Here is a 19,307-nt window from a genome sequence, read left to right on the forward strand (position 1 = left end):
TCATATACCCAAGCAAAAACTTATTATTTCTAACACGAGTTCAAAACCAGTTCAAATTTGATGTAAAACAACATAAAAGGCAGATCCGCTGTTTTACCTTGGAATGAATGATCGAGGGCTGTCTTTAGCAACGAAAGAGGAACCTGATACATAACCGAATCCAGTATAATCAAGCCCCAACATAACGTCCAACAGAAATATTCACAACCCTAATTGATAACGAGAAATAAAATAACAATGACTTCACCTTTGTTAAATAAAATTAATAAATCACCTCCACTAATAGGATACTGAACATTCAAAGGCTATAATGAGCAAAATTCAACATAAACAATCCTGGAGCAGAAGAATCCCAACTTCTGAAAGTTACTGAGATCAATCGAAAAATAAAACTGAAACTAGTATTGGAGGGGCGAGCCAGGCCAATGCTATAGTGCAACGCAATGGCGACCCTTGAAGACCCCAATGGCAAGCCATTGACATGGGCCTTCCTCCTAAAAAAATTAATTTAATATCGTGTGGGCCATTGGCCCACATATCAGATATTAAACTGATAAGAACAGATACTACACTTGATCTTAGCCAAAAGGCCGAGAAAGGTATGCTTCCTCTAGTGCTAGGTTTCTCTTTTTATATTTCACTTCTTGTTCCTCAAAGAGCTTTCTTTCCAATGTGGGATTTTTGTAAAGAAAATGACACACTTCCTCACTCACTTTAACACCTTGTCAACAATTTTAGCCACTGAATACCAGACCAAGGCAAAGTATTTCCATAAATCACAACCACTTTTGCTTTCCCTCTGATCCCCTTAGTAAGTTAGTATTTCACAACAAAATAGCAAGCTTGTTGCTTACATTCATCAAAGAAATATTCATGGTAAACACTACAATGTGATTTTGTTTATCTGCATTTGCATATCTTCCTACATACAGAGTAACAATCAGAGGATAATAATGAGTCTCAAATCCCTAAACAGAGGATGCTTTCTTGAAGACATAGACACAGACACCAGCAACTAAACAAAGGATAATATTGATGCAAAGAACTTGTGTTTAGAAATTATAATTGCTATATTTGTGTCATAAAATCTGTATTCCTGGCAGCCTCTTTTTTTTTCTGTTAGCTCCATATTGGAGCCATTAAATTATTTCTCAAAGGTGAATCTTATTCCCACAAACTGCAACCAATGAGTCCAAAAGCTAAGGGAATATTAGAATATGTATTATTTATCTGTATCAATTCTGTTATTTATCTCTAGCCTAGAATATAGGGCTCAGTTGTTGACTATAGTTGTTCACTACAGAGTGAACTGTATTCTGTATAAATAGGATATTTCATATCAATAACAACTCACTGAGAATTACAATCTTACATGGTATCAGAGCCATGGTTCAAGGTTGGGGCTCCCGCTGATATTAGCATCACGCACCAAATGAATTGGGCGTGAGGGGGGCGTGTTAAACATCCCACATTGCTAAATGAGGAAGCTATATGGCTCCTTAAATATGTGAGGCAATCCTCACCCTTTGAGGTACCTTTTGGGGTGAGTTAGGCCTTTGTTTACATGGTATCAGAGACCCTAACCCTAATCCTCACATATCTTTCTCCTTCCCCGTCGCCGCCGCCGCGACATCACCTCCAACCTCACGGCCGCCGCCGCCGTTAGCTTCTCCCTTTTTCCGATCATCTTCTCCTTATCGGTTCAGAACAGAATCGCAATCCCTTCTCTTTCCTTTCCCGTCGACGATAATGAGCACCAACACCGAAAACTCCTCAACCGGTACCCCCCCCCCCAAAATCAAACTCGACAATGGACAACACAAACACAAATCCAAATCACCATCCGTCCCTCACCGTCTCCAATATTTCTACCTTTATCAAAATTACTCTCGACATAGAAAAAGGCCATTACCCTACTTGGGCTGCTCTGTTCAAGCTCCATGCCACCGCATTCGAGGTCCTGGACCATATATTTCCTCCATCACCCACCAACCCTTCCGCCAATAATCTTAAACAATCCAATCCTAAGCTCTGGGCTCGCATTGATGCCGTTGTTCTTCAATGGATTTATAGTACCATCTCCCTCGACCTTCTCCACACCATTATTGAAACCGATTCCACAGCCGCCAGGGCTTGGAGTCGTTTAGAGGAAACCTTCTCAGACAACAAGAATTCCCGAGCTCTATTTCTCCAACAAGAATTCTCCAAAACCAAACTCAGTGACTACTCTGATATCTCAGCCTATTGTCAGCATCTCAAATCTTTGTCTGATCAACTGACAAATGTGGATTGTCCGGTTACTAACGATCAGATGGTGCTACAACTTATATCCGGTCTGACTGAGGCTTATGATACCGTTGGAACTCAAATTAGACATGGGGATCCACTTCCATCTTTTCAGAGAGCCCGATCCATGCTGATTCTGGAAGAAACAGCTCGTGCCCGCAAGACCCCTCCTCAATCTGAACCAATTGCATTGCATGTGTCGTCCGCCGAAGCTACGGGTGCACCGTCGCACAACGATCCACGACCTGCGCATTATCGCGGCTCATCGTCTTACCGCGGGGGCAGACACGGTGGCCGTTATAATCGCGGCAGGGGCGGTCGACACCACAACCGATCGGCTCCGCCACCACACTATCGTCCTGCTGCCCTTCCTCCTTGGGGATATACATACCCATGGGCACCACAACAACAATGGGCTACTCCTCCATGTCCTTACCCTAATTCAGGCAAGCAGCCGTCCCAATCTGGAATCTTAGGGCCTCGTCCTCCGATGCAGCAAGCACACCTTCATATGGAATCACCATCATATGTGCCTACTGATATTGCAGAAGCTATGCACACCATGACACTTGCTCCACCTTCTGATCAATGGCACATGGACACAGGAGCTACCTCGCACATGACAGCTGACAAAGGTACACTCACCTCTTATTTCAATTCGAACCTCAATGAAAATATTATTGTTGGTAATGGTCATTGTATGCCTGTTTGTGGATCTGGTAATGCCTATTTAAATGCTAATCCTCACTGTTTAAAATTAACCAATGTTCTGCATGCACCTCATCTTATCAAAAATCTCATATCTGTCCGTCAATTTACTAAAGATAACCAAGTGTCTGTGGAATTTGATCCTTTGGGTTTTTCTGTGAAGGATTTACGGACGGGTACTACTATCATGAGATGTAAGAGTTCCGACGCCCTATATCCAGTCACCTCTAGCACCCACAATTCAGCGTCATCTCATTCTGTCTTCACTGCTTTATCTTCCGCCGTTTGGCATAATATATTAGGACATCCAGGGCTTCCTGTTTTGAACGCCCTGCTCAATAAAAAGTTGATTTCTTGTAATAAAGTTAAGGATTCTTCTGTTTGTTCTTCATGCATTAATGGAAAACAAGTAAAATTACCTTTTCAGTTCTCCAACAATTTTGCTTGTATGCCTTTCGATTTAATTCATAGTGATATTTGGACTTCACCCGTTCTTAGCTCGGGTGGCCATCGTTTTTATGTACTGTTTTTAGATTCGCACACCAATTTTCTTTGGACCTTTCCGTTAGCTCACAAATCTCAAGTCTATTCCGCTTTTCTTATATTTCGGTCGTATGTTCGAACTCAATTTGAAAGAGAAATTAAGGTTTTTCAGTGTGACAATGGGGTGAATTCAATAACAATTCCTTTAAACAATTTTGTCAAACAAACGGAATGCAATTTCGGTTCTCTTGCCCGTATACCTCACCTCAAAATGGGAAATCAGAACGTACCACTCGCACCATTAATAATCTGATTAGAACAGTAATGCATCATGCCTCCATCCCGCTTAAGTTCTGGCAACATGCTCTCGAATTAGCAACCTATCTTCTAAATATATATCCTCACAAAGTTCTAGGATATCAATCACCCACCAAGATTCTGTACAAACAGGAACCCACTTATTCCCACTTGCGCATCTTCGGATGCCTGTGCTACCCTCTAATTCCATCCCAAACACGAAATAAGCTCGAGTCTCGTTCCTTTCCATGTGTTTTCTTAGGTTATCCTTCTAATCATAGAGGATACAAGTGTCTGGACATATCTAGAAATAAGATTATCATATCCCGTCATGTAATTTTTGATGAATCAATCCTTCCGTTCTCAATAGCACCTCCAAATCACACATCTCCCCCGCCAACTTCTGTCGAATCGAACAGCGATTTCCTACCCGCTGTCCCGTTTCGCACTCACACGACTCCTAATTTTGTTGATTCTGCACCTTCGTCCGCGTCACCCACTTCTGTTGCGTCTGTACCGTCATCTGCGTCACCCGTCACTCCCTCAAGTCCAACTGAGTCGTCTGCGTCGTCTAACCCGACATCTGGTCACGTCAGTTCGTCAGTGTCATCTGCCGTCCCGTCAAGTACACACCGTTCGTCCGAGTCGTCTCCTGTATCGTCATCTAATCCCAGTCCGTCCGCCTCCTCGTCTGCGCGCATCGCGCACACGCAGTCCTCCGAGCCGATTTCAGCCCACATTTCCCCCTCCAATACATCTCAAACTTCTGCTGATATAGCACCTTCTGCCTCGTCTCCTCAATTGCAAATTGTTAACAATCACAAAATGACCACGAGAGCTCAACATGGCATCCATAAACCTCGTCGAATGCTAAATCTATCCACCTTAACCAAACCTACCATATCTCCGCTTCCAAAAACACCTTCTCTTGCATTAACTGGTCCAAACTGGCTACAAGCCATGACTGATGAATTTGAGGCTCTTATTGCAAATAAGACGTGGGTACTCGTACCCCGTCCAAAATGTGCTAATATTATACGTAGTTGGTGGATTTTCAGGCACAAAACAAAGTCAGATGGCTCCTTTGAGATATATAAAGCAAGATTGGTTGGGAATGGTTCCGGACAGTTGGCAGGAGTTGATTGTGGTGAAACATTTAGCCGTGTGGTTAAACCGGCCACTATTCGTGCGGTCCTCAGCATAGAACTGTCTAAAAATTGGAAAATTCGGCAATTAGACGTCAAAAATGCCTTTCTCCATGGGGATCTTACTGAAACAGTTTACATGCATCAACCACTGGGGTTCCGAGATTCCAGGTATCCTGATCATGTCTGTCTGCTACAGAAATCACTATACGGCCTGAAGCAGGCACATCGGGCCTGGTATCAGTGGTTTGCTAACTTTGTCATATGAATCGGCTTCTCCAACAGCATATCTGACAGCTCCTTATTTATCTACAGACAAGGCTCTGACACGGCATACATCCTTCTGTATGTTGATGATATAGTGCTAATCACTTCATCTGACACACTTCAGGCTTCAGTAATGTCAAATTGAGCTCCGAATTTGCAATGAAAGATTTGGGTCCTCTACACTATTTTTTAGGCATATCAGTAACTCACTCTCCTGGCTCCTTATTTCTGTCTCAGCGGAAGTATGCTTCTGAAATAATTGCAAAAGCCGGACTCAACTCGTGCAATTCGGCTACCACTCCAGTTGACACCAAACAAAAGCTCAGTATCAATTCTGGCTCTGAATATCATGACCCCACTGAATTCAGACGATTGGCTGGTGCTCTCCAATATCTCACTCTCACCCGACCTGATATTTCATATGCAGTTCAACAGATATGCTTATTCATGCACAACCCAAAAACTACACACATGGCTTCTCTTAAACGCATTCTCAGGTATGTTCAGGGTACTCTTGACTTTGGACTCACACTTCTGGCATCTTCTCCTAGTCAATTGATCTCCTACACGGACGCCGATTGGGCAGGCTGTCCTGACACTCGCCGATCAACATCAGGCTACTGTGTATTCCTCGGGGACAATTTAATCTCTTGGTCCGCCAAACGACAGCCAACACTGTCCCGATCCAGCGCAGAAGCCGAATATCGCGGCGTTGCCAACGTCGTGTCTGAGACATGCTGGATACGCAATCTGCTTTTAGAACTTGGCTGTCCGATTCAGAAATCTTCAATAGTGTATTGTGATAATATCAGCGCAGTGTACCTCACGGGCAATCCGGTTCAGCATCACCGCACTAAGAATGTGGAAATGGACATTCACTTTGTCCGAGAACGCGTTGCAAAAGGCGAAGTCCGTGTCCTTCACGTATCATCTCACTATCAAATCTCGCTATCAAATCGCTGACATCTTCACCAAAGGTCTTCCGTCAACACTATTTGAAGATTTTCGTAATAGTCTCAATGTTCGCCCTCCGAACCTTTCGACTACGGGGGCGTATTAGAATATGTATTATTTATCTGTATCAATTCTGTTATTTATCTCTAGCCTAGAATATAGGCTCAGTTGTTGACTATAGTTGTTCACTACAGAGTGAACTGTATTCTGCATAAATAGGATATTTCATATCAATAACAACTCACTGAGAATTACAATCTTACAGGGAAAACAACAAGTATGATATTCTGAATATATTGCAGAGGAAAGGCATAAGAGATTTACCAAGAATCGTAAATTTGGTCAGAAAAATGAAGCAAGCACAACCTTTGTATACTTTGACATACCACAGGGATTTAACAATGTCTTCTCGAACCTGAATTGCGGCAGTTGCAGTCAATGGTATATCCTATTTTAACTGCAAACAAACTAAGAGCTTTGAAGTTCTCTCACAATATAGACATGCGCCTGAAATACTAAGAAAAAATTGAGGTGTGTATGACTCTAAGATAATAATAAGTACAATTTCAATTTTATTTGTAGAGGTTGAAATTGGATGATGAATTATCGCCAGCCATGGCATTAAAAATAACTGGCAACACAGAAGAGTAAATAGAGGGGAAAACATTGGGAAAGGAGCCAACGTGGCATAGAAAAACTAAATTCAATTTTGCAGACAAAAATGAAACTAGAGATGGACGGGCCGCATGAATGGGGAATAAATATTCAGAACCTCCCTTATCATACCTATGATTGATGGAAACCGCGCCCCTGGTACTTAAATTCCCCTGAATATTCAGAGAACTTAGCCTCCAACAAGGGATTGGATGACACTAAGTACTAAACCAAAGATAAGCATCAGCAAGAAGGAAGTAAATCGAAATATGAACAAACTAAGTTCAAGATAGTAATTTAATCAGCCACGCGTAGGAAGAACAGAAGTAAACTAACGGTAGTTCACACAGAACCACAAGGCATACAATAGAATTGAGTTATAAGGAAAACACAATCACTTTGCATCCACGACACATGCATTTCTGCAATCCCAGTAATACACAATGTGATTATGTTTATACGCTTCTCAGGAGTGGAATTTTCATTTCTTCCTACATACATACCGAGTAAACTAAAGATAATGACTCTGGTCAGGCAACAAGCAATGCCTAAGTGATCAGCGGAGGACGCATTTCTACATAAGGCATAGACATAGACATTGCCTTATGGAGCACGTCTGTTTCTGATTTGACTAAATAACATCATCCCAGAGAGGGGGGACTGAAAACATTAAGCTCTTGGAACACCAAATGAGGCACTCCATGGATTTAAAATTCTAGCATTCCACCAAATGCAAATTGCAAGTTCAGCACCCAAGTCTGAAATTTACCAAATGCACATTTGCAAGTTCCATCATTCTTCAGCTTCACCAACCATACATAGACCCATAAATATTAAAAACATGCAAGCATCAAAAGCATCTGATCTCCATCCATGATTTTAACTTTTAAGTGACAACTAATTATTCATAAAATGAAACTAATTATTCAAAAACATCATAAAATGAAACTACAATTCTTCTTAATTATTCATATACCAACGCAACAACCTTAAAGACATCTCGCTATTTTACCTTGGAATGGATGTCCGAGGGCTGTCTTTAGCACTCGAAAGGACAACTAATTTCTGCAAGTATCTGAAACCAATCAAAAGAACAAAACTCAAACTAGAATTGGACGGGGGCCGCGCGAACGCAGGCCCCCACTGCCACAAATTATGACGTAAGCTCTCCCTCTTGGGGAGACTTTAGGGAAGCACCCCTCCTAAGTGCAATGGAGGTCACAACCCTAGGCCATGAGCTTCATTGATCACCCATTGACCCCGTCCAGGTAAGTATGTTTCCCCTTTGCTCTTACTCTCATTTATATCGTTGCTGCTTCATTATCCTGCTCGTGCTTTCCAATGTGGGATTCGCTCTACAGGCTTTTCTTCCCGCTGGTGAAAATTAAAATTAAAAAATCAGTTGGAAGAATAATGGTGTCTTTAAGCGGACAATGATGGTTTCAATCTAACAGAAACGGTAATGGGAAAAGTAGTTCCACAGTACACTCACTCTAATCCACCACATTTACCATACTAATTTTATTCAAATCCAAATTGGTAACGGTAATTGGGAGAAAGAAATATGTTCAACAACACAATTTATAAAGACAATCGCCTGACACTATCCGTTTCTGCTAGCGCGGACTCTAACACACACAAAAATAAGTGATCTTTTCAAGCACTTTTCAGCAATCATACTTTCGTTTTAAACATTACAATAAGCAGTATTCAGCCATGAGAAGCAAGGAGTCATTCATGTATTCACAATCTAAACTCTTCTCTCTCCTCTCTCAATGTACCTATGATTGATGGAAATCGAGCCCCTGGTGTGCACTTAAATCAAACAACTTCTGTGGCCATACCTATGATTGACGGAAACCGCGCCTCTGGTAGTTAAATTCCCCTGAAAATTGAGAGAACTTAGCCTCCAACAAGGGAATTGATGACATGAAGTATGAAAGCCAAATATATGCATCAGATGAACAAACTTAGTTCAAGAATGTGAGACACAACGGGTCAACAAACTCGTCAAGATTCAGATAGTAGACGTCCACAATAATAATTAATGAGCTCCCTAGAAAATCAGCTATGTTTAGGACAAGAAACTAGCTTACCTACCTCAATCACTTGTCTTGTATCAATTAATGGCAGTTCACACAGAACCACGAGGTATACACTAGAATTAAGTTGCAAATAAAAGACATCCACATTTCTGGAATCCCAGTAATACAGAATGTGATTATGTTCATACGCTTCTCAGGAATGGCATTTGTGTTTCCTCCTACATATATAGTAATAATCTCAACATTGCCAATATATACGGGGCAAACTAAAGATAATGACTCTGGTCGGCCGACAACCAATCCCTAAGTAGTCAATAGTGGACGCGCTTCTACATGTTGACATTAGACATAGACATTGCCTTATGGAACCATGAAACACAGAAAAGGATTATACTTTAAATCACAATAGAAACTAACTCAATGCAGGATGCTCTTTTGAGTGAGCAAAATACCAAACTACCTGTACTATTTAATTATTTACCCCTAAAACACAGTCCAACCTCAATCTATTAGATCCAATATCAACCACTAACACTATTTCAAAGAAAAGACAAAAAATTAAAAATAGAAAACTCTAAAGATAGAACTGGAATTGGAGGGGTGAGCCAAGCCAATGCTATAGTGCAACACAATGGCGACTCTTGAAGACCCCAATGGCAAGCCATTGATATGGGTCTTCCCCCTAAAAAAATTAATTTAATATCGTGTGGACCATTGGCCCACATATCAGATATTAAACTGATAAGAACAGATACTACACTTGATCTTAGCCAAAAGGCCGAGAAAGGTATGCTTCTTCAAGTGCTAGGTTTCTCTTTTTATATTTCACTTCTTGTTCCTCAAAGAGCTTTCTTTCCAATGTGGGATTTTTGTAAAGAAAATGACACACTCACTCACTTTAACACCTTGTCAACAATTTTAGCCACTGAATACCAGACCAAGGCAAAGTATTTCCATAAATCACAACCACCCTCTGATCCCCTTAGTAAGTTAGTATTTCACAACAAAATAGCAAGCTTGTTGCTTACATTCATCAAAGAAATATTCATGGTAAACACTACAATGTGATTTTGTTTATCTGCATTTGCATATCTTCCTACATACAGAGTAACAATCAGAGGATAATAATGAGTCTCAAATCCCTAAACAGAGGATGCTTTCTTGAAGACACCAGCAACTAAATTTTAGCTCCATATTTTAGCCTCTCTTTTTTCTGTTAGCTAAGGTGAATCTTGTTCCCACAAACTGCAACCAATGAGTCCAAAAGCTAAGGGAAAACAAGAAGGATGATATTCTGAATATATTGCAGAAGAGAGGCATAAGAGATTTACCAACAATCTTTGTATACTTTGACATACGACAAGGATTTAACAATGTCTTCTCGAGCCTGAATTGTGGCAGTTGCAGTCAATGGTGTATCATATTTTAACTGCAAACAAACTAAGAGCATTGAAGTTCTCTCGCAATGCAGACATGCGCCAGAAATACTATTAAAAATTAAGGTGTGTATGACTCTAAGACAATAATAAGTACAATTGAAAGGGAAAAAATGGTAGCCATCCAGGTCATATTTAAATTTTATTTGTAGAGGTTGAAATTGGATAATGAAAAGTAAGATGGCTTAACAAATTAGCATTCAGCTTTATGGACCAGAGTTGAGAACCTGTAGTCATGGCCCCACTTAGATACGCAATGAACTTCATCAATTGCAAATAGGGAAATTCCATGAATTTTTTGCAAGCTTCTGTAGTGGTTCTATCAGTCTGCAGTCAAATTATATGTTTCACAATCAAAAGGACTGAACAATGTTTCTTACCTGACTACAGGTTGCCTCTCATTGCTTATGTCGTACATGCCTCTCATTGTTTTCCAGACCCAAGAAAACATGCAGATATCCCATGTCTCGGTAGCATGAATGGAGAATAAATATTCAGAACCTCCCCTATCATACCTATAATTGATGGAAACTGCGTCCCTGGTACTTAAATTCCCCTGAATATTCAGAGAACTTAGCCTCCAATAAGGGATTGGATGACACTAAGTACCAAAGCCAAAGATAGGTATCAGCAAGAAGGAAGTAAATCGAAATATGAACAAACTAAGTTCAAGATTGTAGACGTGCACATTGCAAGTTCCATCATTCTTCAGCTTCACCAACCATACATAGACCCATAAATATTAAAAACATGTAAGCACCAATCAAACATGCCTGCAGCATTAAATTAACTTTGATTTTTTATTCTTCTGAAACAATAAGGAAAAAACAAATTAACAAGCATCATAAAATGAAACTACAATTTAACTAAAAGGCGTCTCGCTATTTTACCTTGGAATGGATGTCCCAGGGCTGTCTTTAGCACCGAAAGAGGAAATTGAAACATGAATGAATCCAGTCGATAATCAAATTGAACCAACATAACACCTTCTCAGACTTCTACTGAACAAGCTTCAACATAAACAATGATCGAAAAGAAAACTTCTGCAAGTATCTGAAACCAATCAAGAGAACAAAATTCAAACTAGAATTGAAAGGGGGCCGCGCGAACGCAGGCCCCCACTACCACAAATTATGACGTAAGCTCTCCCTCTTGGGGAGACTTTAGGGAAGCACCCCTCCAAAGTGCAATGGAGGTCACAACCCTAGGCCATGAGCCTCTTTGATCACCCATTAACCCCGTCCAGGTAAGTATGTTTCCCCTTCACTCTTGACTCTCATTTATACGGTTCCTGCTTCATTATCCTGCTCGTGCTTTCCGATGTGGGATTTGCTCTCCAGGCTTTTCTTTCTTGTTACGAGTTACGACCAGCTGTTGAAAATTAAAATTAAAAAATCAGTTGGAAGAATAATGGTGTCTTTAAGCGGACAATAACCGACGTTTTCAATCTAAACCGGAAAGGCAATGGAAAAGTAGTTCCATAGTAGGGAAGGCCAATGTGATTTGGGAGTAAATTACATTCATCGCCCTCTAACTTTGCTCTTCCTAGCATGATTACCCTCAATATAAAATCGAACATAAAATCCCCTCAATTGTACTATTTTTTAAAGTTTTTTGGCTGATAAAAATGTTATGCTAAATAACTTTAATTCTGGATTTTTGTATTTAGATTGTCATTTTGTTTGATAGAAATCAAAAGTATAAATGGATCTTAGTCCACTCACTAATCTATTAAGCGCTAATATTAATTTATTAGGTATTTTGAAATTATTTTTTAATATGTGAAAAATGTTTAAAATATTCAAAAAAAACTATATAAATAAAAAGATAGTTACAAAAAATTGAAACTTGTTTCCGATTCTAAAATTTAATTTTTTTATAAATATGTTTCTGATTAAAAGTTAAACTAATAAGAAATTGATTATACCTTTTAATTTTTTAGATATTATATATATTTGAATATACGTGTGATATCCTCTATTAAAAATAATTATTTGAAATTTTATTCTAATTAAATGATTATTAGTTCATAATTGATAGTCAAATATTATTTTTAATTATATGTCGTTCGTTGTATATATCTATATGATTGTAATCTGTTTGTATATTGCGTGACCAATAAAGTCATATAATATTTTGGAAAACTTTTGTCATGAATCTCATGTTTCTCAAAGAAATGGACCAAAGTAGATAATATCATTGGGATGTTTGTTTTGCAATGACAATAAACAAAAGTCAAGGACAATCACTTGCACATATGGTTTATATCTCCCTCGTCCAGTTTGTCATCATGGTCATATGTATGTTGTAGTTGTTAGAGATAAATGGTATATTTGTCCCTAGGATAATTATATACTTTTAAATTATAAAAAAATAATGATTGGTAAATCTTATCTCTATTTTGTGTATCTCCGGAGTTAGGGTTACTTGTATATTCTTGTTGAGTAGCTATCTCCCAACAACCTGTTGTTTCAATATGGCGTCATTTTTTCTTAATCTTGTTGAGGAGCAACCTGATACATGGACCTGGCAGAATTCAACTTCAAGCTCGTATTCAGCAGCCTCGGGTTTCCAGTAACTGATCCAAACTAAATATGGCAGTGATTGTGATGCTTTATGGAAGCGGATATGGAATATCCAGGTCCCGGAATGAATTCGGGTTTTCATTTTGCTTGCTCGGAAAAACGCAGTCTTCAGTAATAAAGTCCGAGTAGCTCACCATTTGACAGATGAGATCAACTGTTCTTTTTGTGGAACCTCAGAATCGACGATTCATACGGTACGGGACTGCGATCAAGCAAGAGGCATGTGGAAACAGCTGGTCCCGAGCAGGTATAAGCAAGCCTTTTTCTCACTCTCTTGGGCTGTTTGGATTGATGCGAATTTAGGAGGCTCATTTCGTCTATTCGGTGTGTCCTGGTCATCCATTTTTACGCTAAGAGTGTGGTGGAATTGGAAGTGGAGGAATCTATGGGTGTTTGAAAACGTGCAACATCTCGCGAAAGGAGTTTATCGTTTCAAAGGCATTGGAGGTCAGAAATGCTTATTCTAGGGGACTGTCGGGTGAGGTGCATAGGAGAATGGACATTTGGGTTCGCTGGAGAGCTCTAGAAATCGATTGGGTTAAGGTCAACACTGATGGGGCTAGTAAAGGGAACCATGTGTTTGCCTCTGCAGGAGACTTGATCCGGGATCATTATAGGATCTGTCGGGGAGGGGGGGGGGGGGGGGTTTGGTGTGAACCTAGGAATATGTACAACCTTCCTTATGGAACTCCAGGGCATCTACTTCGGTTTTCATATTGCTTAGGACTACGGCTTCAGGAAAGTGATTTTCAAGTCAGACTCAAGCTCCGCCCTAACGATTTAAATAAGAAGATAGACATACATCACCCTCATGCGTGGCTTATTTTAAAGTGTCAGGAGCTAATGAATAGACCGTGGGAGGTTCAATTTATGCATACTTATTGGAATGGCAATCAAGCTGCTGACTAGATGGCGAATTTCGCAGGCTCTCTTAGTTTGGGTCATCACGAGTGTGGTGCGCCTCCTGCAGACCTTCAGGTCATTCTTGAAGTGGACCGTTTTGGTCGGTCAGCTTTAAAAAATTACAACCGTTAGTCACTAGCCTGATGTCCTTTCTGTCTGGCTCTTTTTTTCCTTTTCCTTTTCTTTCTGATGTTTGTCTTGGCTATTTAGCCTCCTATTCTACCCAAAAAAGGGGTTACTTGTATATTCTGTATAAATAGAACACTTGATACAAACCCTAACTTAACGAAAATTATTTTACACAATTCAATTCTTCTAAACCCTCTAACCCTAATTACTCTCTTCTAACTTAATCTGCTTCAATGTGGTACTAGAGTAAAACTCTCATACGGCCTTTGCAATAGCCATAGAAACCAACGGAGAACGTCTCCGTCCAGACTACATATGTTGTTGCTTCTATGGCTATGTCAGTCGCCCTTGTGGCTGCTGCTATCGCCGTTGTGTCTATTGGAGCCGTCGCAACTACTGCGCCTGTGGCCTCTACTTCCGCTTCTTATCTAATTCCACTTTAAACACAGACAACTCCTCTTCTTCTATTCAACCCTCTTCACAACCCTGGATATTTCATTCCCCATTTGTATCTAATCAATCTTTCCCTTCTTCGGTTACAAGTTCCTACTTGTTCTCCAATTGGCAAGTAAATTATTACCCTGAACCTCGATCTATATCCCTCATCAGATAGATGAATTTCACCCTTTTTCAATTTCAGTTGGAAAAAATCCTTAATTGATACCCAATTTTCATCCATCAGGCTCCATTCATACATCTGATCAATTTAATTCTTCCTTTGCTGAATCAAATTAGGCTGGCTATTCCTTTCTTCATTCTAACAATAGCAAATTGATGTTATTGGAACAACAGATGCATCCACGCCAGTCAATACATCAATCACATCTACGCAGCAGTTGTCACATCCACTGTGATTATCATATCAGATGTGAGCACAAAATTTTTCTGGTCCTAGTGATGAGTTTACGTTACACTCTAGCTAACAATTGGTGTAGGTGGGCTTTACACGACACGTTGTACGAGATACGAGCTAAGGACCCGGGCCCTGTTTTCTGAGTCATTTTAGTTCGTTTTATTTTATCAAATCCATTTTGATCTATCATTTCTGAAATAAAAAATACTCGAAGTAAAAAATGATCTTAGATGGAAGACATGTTCCTCGATTAAGGATGAGGGTCTTCGATCGGCGATCCTTGACGGTTTCGGACAGTTTTTAGTCAGTTTTCAAAGTAGTTCTGTCCACTTCCCACTACTAAAATGAAAGGCAACTGCCTATTCGGGGACAGATACATTTTGGCAAGAAAAAGAAAAGAGATTTTGAGTGAAATTAAGAGAAACATATATAGTGAAATCACTTCAAACTTAGTGAAATCCACTTGAAAGTGAGTGAAAAGGAAGGTTTTCTACACTATTTCCACCAAAATACACCCTTTTGAGAGTTTAAAAACACCCAAAACACACAAATTACAAGTTTTAGTTCGAAGAAACACGTTTATTACAACTGTTCTTCACTAAAGACGTCAATTCTGAGTAATTACACTTCCAGAATTGACCTTTTGGGTCAAATCTACCCCAAATCGGAGGTCATTTTGGTTCTAAGTACGTGGGATACCACATTCTGATCGTTGTTGTTGCTTGCTGCACGGGTCCGGGTTGCTGCTCCAAGTCTCAACCACGCATTCGTTGGCCTACCCAACACAAAAAAAAACTAGAAACCCGTTTTAGAGCTAACATCTGAAGGGTTTTAAAAGCCTGTTCCCTCCTGCTTGCACATTGTTTATTTAAATTTCACACTTCTCCCCTTGTTTTCTAGTTCTGACACTAAAACAGAGGGTCTGCCCGAAAGTAGAGGCGTCAAAATGAGTCATACCCCATTTATTGACCCTTTTACCCAATCATTTAATGGGTAAAGGTTGACCTTTTTATGGATTGGGTTATAAATGGATTTAGCCATTTAACCCATATAATAAAAAGGTTGGATAGGTTTTTTAGAGGGTCAACCCATGAACCCATTAATTTCATATTCAAGTCTTAAAACAAACACGAAATACACAGCACTGTGCTCCTAACTAAAACTATGGCCGATTCTACGTTCTCCCAAACGCTGATTCCGCCGACTCCGCCGCTTGATTCCGTCGTCTGATTTCATCATCGACCTCCTGATTTTTCTTCTCAGCACTTGATTGCTTTTTCTCCTGGCTCTTCCTGCTTGATTCTGCCACTCTTTCTCTTTTCTAGGTATTTGCTTCTTCGCTCTGAAATAATTAGTTTCAAACGTGCATTTTATACTTTTGTGTATGATTTTTCTGTTTTTTACTGGAATTCCTTGTTCTGCTTCTGCTCTTCTTTGTGGCTTCACTCAATCATGAAACTTTGATTTGATGGTCTCTGTTCTTATTTAATGCACAATTATATGTTTTCTGCCTTTTAGTTTGAGGCATTTCATTATTGGTTTTTGTATCTACTCATTTATTTCTCTGTACTCTTTCATGGTAAGTGGGTCATTTAGGTTTCAATAAATATTCATTTTGCATTATAATTATAAATTTAATATGTAGTTGAAATGATGAATATGGAAAATGAATTAAAAATGATAGGGAAAAAAGTAGTGAGTTCATGATTATCAATTAGCACAAGTTGGAAGTTAATTAACCTATTTGGATTTATACTGCACATGGGTCCATTGTTTCTATTCAGTATTTATGATATTTCCTGTTGAGGACAATTGATTTTTGTTTGATTGAATTTGGTGTTTTATGTGGTCTCTATACTGTGATATTTAATGCATGTAAGCCCTTTTTTTAGTTCAGTCATATTAAGAAAGTAAACATCAGGAAGTGCAATGTAAACTGTAAATCAATTCTTAATTTGGTATAAACTGCGGTGTGATCCAAAGTAGTGTTCTTGAAGGACCCATTCCCTCAAGCATTTTTAATTTATTTATGTTCTAATTTGCAATGCAGATGGCTGGTGATAATACTGAACATTTTCTAAGGGTTGAGAGTATTAACATTGATATTGATGATGATGATGATGATATCATGGAGTTGGATGCAGGAGAAACTTCTGTTGGTCCCGTGTGATTAGTTCCAGGTGGGGTTAGGAACTAATGTAACTTTTTCGTTGATTAATCTTGCTGACTTGATAATTTTAGTGAGTTTATTAACTCAGCTTTGGTCAGCTTGGCCGATCTTAGTGTGAGACAGCTTTAGTCAGATGTTGACTAAGATTGTTTCACTTGTGAGTTGGGAATTGACACTTTTGTGGTCAGCTTCCAACTCAGCACTCTAACTTTTCTCAGTGTCAGCTTTACACAGTTTATATGCTGAGTAAGTAAAACAAGCAACACATGCACATATATATATATATATTAAGAGAGTCAGAAATTACTCAGTATGACTTATCCTGGTTCGACCTCTCCGCCTACGTCTAGTCCCCAGACTCCTCCGGGCTTTTAGAATCCAATACTGAGCTCTTTAAATGTAGAGCACAAACCGGTTACAAGGTAGTTGAATATGCAAGAGTACCTTCCTCTATTCGTCTACTCAACTCCTACTAAGTGCTACAACCCAGCACCTAGATTTCTCTACCACTGAGTATTTACAACCAAACACTCAGCACAACACTCTCAATTCACAATTGATACAATTTGCTCTTTTCAGATAAAGAACACTTTAGATGATTACAAAACAATCAATCTAACATTTACACAAGGAATAGAAAGTTGGTGTAAGATCTCTTTCTTGTTTTTGAGTGCTTTGAATTTGTATCTTTCTCACTTGTATTTTCTGTGTTTTTCGACGATGATCCAAGAGGATTGCTTGTCCTTTTATAGTTGTACTTTGAGGATCAAATGATTTGAATTTGATTTGTCCGTTGAATCCAAAACGGCTCTTTTGGGGGACAAACTTCTGGTCAGCTTCAGATGTGCATGCCAATCTTGTTTTCTGATTTCTTCAGTTGTCAGGCTTGTCTTCTTCCTACAGGCTTTGTCTTCTTGCAGCAATTTGTCTTATAGCAACGAACAGTTGACCCATGCATCTCGGAATTTGGCTTTTGCGTAATTCCAAGGCTTCAATTATTGGTGCAGACAGTTGTCGGATTTGTCTTTTAGCTAACGGATCATTCATGCTGTCCTGAAGATCACTCAGCTTCACTTTGATAGTCATTGTCTTTGATTGTCACCAAATCTCATACTGAGTTCTTTTTTTCACTCAGCTTCCATGGTCAGTTTCGTTCTGCAAGATCTAGTTCTGAAGCAGACTTCTTTTATGCTGAGTTCCGTTCCACTCAGCTTCTTTGATCAGCTTCATTCTTAAGCTGTTGTTTTGAAGATGGCTTATCTTCTCTTGTGCTGAGTTGCTCTTTACTCAGCTTGTGTTGTGTTCTCATGCTGACTTTGTCCTGTCTTAATTTTTATTTCCTTTTGCATTTATGTTTATACTCAATATTGAACAAACGAATTAGTACAATTAAATCAAAGCACTTAAATTTAATTGTCTCTTAATCATGGATTAAACTTAAATAATTTTGTCAAATCAAAATCTTGTGGAAAGGTGTTTCAACAAACTCCCCCATTTTGATGTTGGCAAAATATTTAATTTATGGAACTCAGTATTGAAATTCCCATGATTGAATTACTTTTTATTCTTCTGAAATTACTCCCCCGTAAGGGTTGCATATATTGTCTTAACTTAACTCTAAACCTTCTAAGATTTAATTGAGTAATAAGGGAAGACATGTTTATACTGACTTAGTTCAATTCTAGACCTTCTAAGATCTAATTCAGATGAGCCTATGTCAACTTTCAGAAGAGTTCAATGTTTACTCAGTTTGATACATGAATAGTTTTGGTATCAGAGGTTATGTGTGGATGTATCAGAGTTAATGTGTACTGAGTATATTTTTAATTTGAATTTATTTGTTTGTTCAATTTTAGATAGATCATCATATAGTATAATAGTAAGCATCACTTATGACAAACAATGTGAATGAAAAGATGCTTAAGATGATATAAATGGTCATCATACAAAATACACAAGTCAATTTCTTAACGCTAATCTATTTGCTATTGACTTGAGCTTTCCCTTTGCCTTTGTCTTTCCTCTTTTGCTGACTGCCTGAAGTTTCTCCTGCCTTTGGCTGAGTTCCATCAGCTTGTGCTTTCTCCCCCGTTTTGCCACCATCAGGCGGAGGAGGGATGATGGTTTCATTGAGAGCAGCACGAGTTAGCTTGACCGAATACGCCTTGAGACGTTTCGTGCTTTCAAATAACCCATCAAGCATTGGGACTCCATCATCCAGAACTGAACTGGGGACTCGAACAAATGCGCTGATCATGCTGAGTATGTATTCCTATGATTTACTTAGCCATGATATTGCGTCAGTTAGCTGGGCATAAGATTGACGGTACATTCGAAGTACAGCCTTATCGTAAATGTCACGCTGAGCGTTTGTGTGACGCACATGTCCGAA

The 19,307-nt window shown here is 39.2% G+C and overlaps 4 non-coding genes and 1 pseudogene across 4 annotated transcripts; all 5 read right to left on the reverse strand.

Annotated features, from left to right (window-relative positions):
• Nucleotides 1-407: 407 nt before the first annotated feature.
• LOC136207523 (U2 spliceosomal RNA) lies at nt 408-603 on the reverse strand. The gene has a single exon (XR_010676669.1). It is a non-coding gene; the product is annotated as a U2 spliceosomal RNA (small nuclear RNA).
• A 6,716-nt stretch (nt 604-7,319) lies between these two features.
• LOC136207818 (small nucleolar RNA snoR127) lies at nt 7,320-7,444 on the reverse strand (annotated as a pseudogene).
• A 465-nt stretch (nt 7,445-7,909) lies between these two features.
• Nucleotides 7,910-8,070, reverse strand: LOC136207698 (U1 spliceosomal RNA). Its single transcript, XR_010676827.1, has one exon. It is a non-coding gene; the product is annotated as a U1 spliceosomal RNA (small nuclear RNA).
• A 1,364-nt stretch (nt 8,071-9,434) lies between these two features.
• On the reverse strand, nt 9,435-9,630 carry LOC136207506 (U2 spliceosomal RNA). The gene has a single exon (XR_010676652.1). It is a non-coding gene; the product is annotated as a U2 spliceosomal RNA (small nuclear RNA).
• Nucleotides 9,631-11,368: 1,738 nt separating this feature from the next.
• Nucleotides 11,369-11,529, reverse strand: LOC136207605 (U1 spliceosomal RNA). The gene has a single exon (XR_010676738.1). It is a non-coding gene; the product is annotated as a U1 spliceosomal RNA (small nuclear RNA).
• Between the last annotated feature and the right edge of the window lie 7,778 nt (nt 11,530-19,307).

The sequence above is a fragment of the Euphorbia lathyris genome, chromosome 9 (genome assembly GCF_963576675.1).
Source record: "Euphorbia lathyris chromosome 9, ddEupLath1.1, whole genome shotgun sequence".
Lineage (NCBI taxonomy): Eukaryota > Viridiplantae > Streptophyta > Magnoliopsida > Malpighiales > Euphorbiaceae > Euphorbia > Euphorbia lathyris.